The 3,025-nt window shown below is 46.5% G+C and overlaps 1 pseudogene; it reads right to left on the reverse strand.

The window, feature by feature from the left end:
• Positions 1–1,427: 1,427 nt before the first annotated feature.
• On the reverse strand, positions 1,428–2,747 carry LOC121445082 (annotated as a pseudogene).
• Between the last annotated feature and the right edge of the window lie 278 nt (positions 2,748–3,025).

Below are 3,025 nucleotides of genomic sequence, written 5' to 3' on the forward strand. Positions count from 1 at the left end.
GGGTTCACCTTTTCTTGGTTTTCTTTAAGGGCTTTGTTGACTCTTCCAAATTTTTTTTGCCACGCAAGACTTCAGTTTATTAATTTTTGGTAACAATAATTTAAAAGGTACAAAGGGTCTCATGTTACAGAAATATGGAAATATACAATAAAGAAAAATCAGGGGTCAAACTGCTGAAACACAATAACATCAGCTAGCAAGAAGGCCAGAGGCCAATGTGTATTACTCCAGTAACCAATAAGCTTGCTTTCATTGTTTTGGGTTTTAAGACGCTTCACGTATGTACCCCTAACTAGCCTCAAACTCACTGGGTGAATTCTGGATTTTGTTCCATAAACACGAAAACAGATCAATACACAGAACAGACTAATTCGCACTGGCTGTTAGGTGCATCTACTGTCCACATTTCAGCCTGCAATCTGAACTGAACACACATTAACAGCCCACACAGTACGGTTTCAGGTGTTCAGTAGGAATTCACCAGGTAAAGCCGGGCATTGTGGCACAAACCCTAATCCCAGTGTTTGGGAGACAGGTTAAGTTTAAGAGGCTAACCTAGTCTGAACAGCAAGTTCTAGGCCTAGTCAGGGTTAATAAGTGGATCAAATTTCAATAGTACCTGTTCACACACTCAAAAATCTGCATCTTTTAGGAAAGCTGACTTCAGCCCTGGCTTTACCACTGACAAAAGCCAAGACTGGTGCATGGGCTACCACTGGAAATCCTATCTACAAAGCCTTTTCAAGACTCTGCACTAACTAGAAATGGGGCAAAGAATACCTTGAAAAAAAAATACCGCTTTTCACAAAAATGACGACTGGGCTTGGGCCAGCCAGCAAGTGTTCCAAATCATGCCGAAGTCTCTCGTGACTCAAAGTTGGAGGTTGTGTGAAGCAGAGATGCTCTGATGTATGGGGTCTCACACACACACCTTGTACACGATTAGCACCAGCAGGCTAATGCCTAAATTGCACAGGACTGACTTCAACGATGATGAAGCATCTCAATTCACTGAAGAATTAAGCTTGGCAATGCTCTTCTTACAAAACACTACTTAGTGCTTGGTGTAGAAACCAAATAAAGCAGGCTTTCCCCCTTGACAGTACTATGTTTGTGTGCAAAGTGCTAGTTTTATTTACAAACTTAAGTAAACGCTAGAGTCCACGGGAAGCAGTGAATGAGGCTCACATCTTTTAAACAGTCTTATGGCAACAAATGCTGAATCCTGCTTGCTGGAGGGTCACCTCTCATAGAGCCTGGGTCTGTTGGTGCTTGGGGCCAAAGGCTATCCCACACTACTCCCAGAAGCCAAGGGCAGAATCTCCCCTAAGAATCCGAGTACCTTTAACATCCTTCCTCTAGTGACACAACTAGCAAAAAGGGACCAACTGAGGTAGCTACCCAGTTCTTAGATACCGGTTAACAAATTCACGGTGTAGCCAATTGATTGCTTTTGCTGATTTTTTTATGACAAGGGGAGAACAATAATCAGCAAAGAGCAGGCAGTTTACTCAGAAGTCAGCATCCAAGGTGAAAGAATTCTCTGCTGAATTTGACATCACCCCCCATCCTCTGATACTCGCCCACTCGCTTCTCAAAGAAATTTGTCTTTCCTTCTAGTGAAATATTTTCCATGAAGTCAAACGGATTTTCTACTTTGAAAATCTTGCTGAATCCTAGCTCCAGCATAAGCCTGTCCGCCACGAATTCAATGTACTGCTTCATCAGGGCGCAATTCATCCTGATGAGCTTCACAGGCAGGGCCTCCGTGAGAAACTCCTGCTCTATCCTCACTGCGTTGATGATGATTTCTTGTACTCTTTGCTCCGACGGCTTGTGTACCAGGTGCCTGAACATCAGGCAGGCAAAGTCACAGTGTAAACCCTCATCTCTGCTAATAAGCTCGTTGGAAAGCGTAAGGCCAGGCATCAGTCCCCGTTTCTTGAGCCAGAATATTGACGCAAAAGAGCCAGGGAAGAAGATCCCTTCCACAGCAGCAAAGGCCACAACTCGTTCTCCATAGGTAGCTTCTTTGTCCCCAATCCAACGCAGGGCCCAGTCGGCCTTCTTTTTCACACAAGGCATTGTCTCAATAGCATTGAAGAGATATTCCCTCTCTTTGGAATCTTTAATGTAAGTGTCGATGAGGAGACTGTACATTTCAGAATGTAGGTTTTCCATGGCAATTTGGAAGCCATAGAAACAGCGGGCCTCTGTAAACCTGAACTTCTTGGCTAAAGCGCTCCACCAGGTTTTCATTGACTATGCCATCACTCGCCGCAAAGAAAGCCAGGACGTGAGATATAAAATGTCTCTCGTTGGGTTTCAGCGCTTCCCAGTGTTGAATATCCTTGGAGAGGTCGACCTCCTCAGCCGTCCAGAAGGAGGCCTCGGCTTTCTTGTACATCTGCCAGATATCATGGTATTCGATGGGAAAGACCACGAAGCGGCGGCGATTTTCTCTCAGTAAGGGCTCATCCTCAACGCTGGGCTTAGTAGATTCTTTACTTTCCGGTTCGGCCAGGTTCAGCAAGATTCTCCTCGCAGCCTTGCTCGCCAGGATGCGGGTCCCGCTGAGACTCGGGGGCGTGTTCTCCTTCTCGGACAGCCTTGCTCGCCAGGATGCGGGTCCCGCTGAGACTCGGGGGCGTGTTCTCCTTCTCGGACAGGTGGAGTCGCTTCAGCAGCGACACCCTCAGCTGCTGCTGGTCGGTGATGGTGGCGAGCGGGACGCGGGCGGAGAGCATGGCGAGCGAGGGCAGCGGCCGAGGTGACAGAGAGGGTGGCGGAGTGGCTAGAACCCGGAGCACCGACTCTTTCAATTTTTTATTTCTCTTTTCTTCCACTTCTTTAAGAGAATTTTTCATTTCCTCTTTAGGGGCCTCTATCATCTACATAGAGTTATTTCTAGTGACGTTCTCTTCTGCTTCATCTGTGTTGGGGTGGTTAGCTCTTGCTGTCAAACCGCTAGTTTCTGGTGGTGCTGTATTGTTCATTGTGTTGTTGAGCATAATCCTGCCCTGTT

Source organism: Microtus oregoni, unplaced genomic scaffold (genome assembly GCF_018167655.1).
Source record: "Microtus oregoni isolate MIOR12 unplaced genomic scaffold, Mior012 000155F_ref0000269, whole genome shotgun sequence".
In the NCBI taxonomy this organism is placed as follows: Eukaryota; Metazoa; Chordata; class Mammalia; order Rodentia; family Cricetidae; genus Microtus; species Microtus oregoni.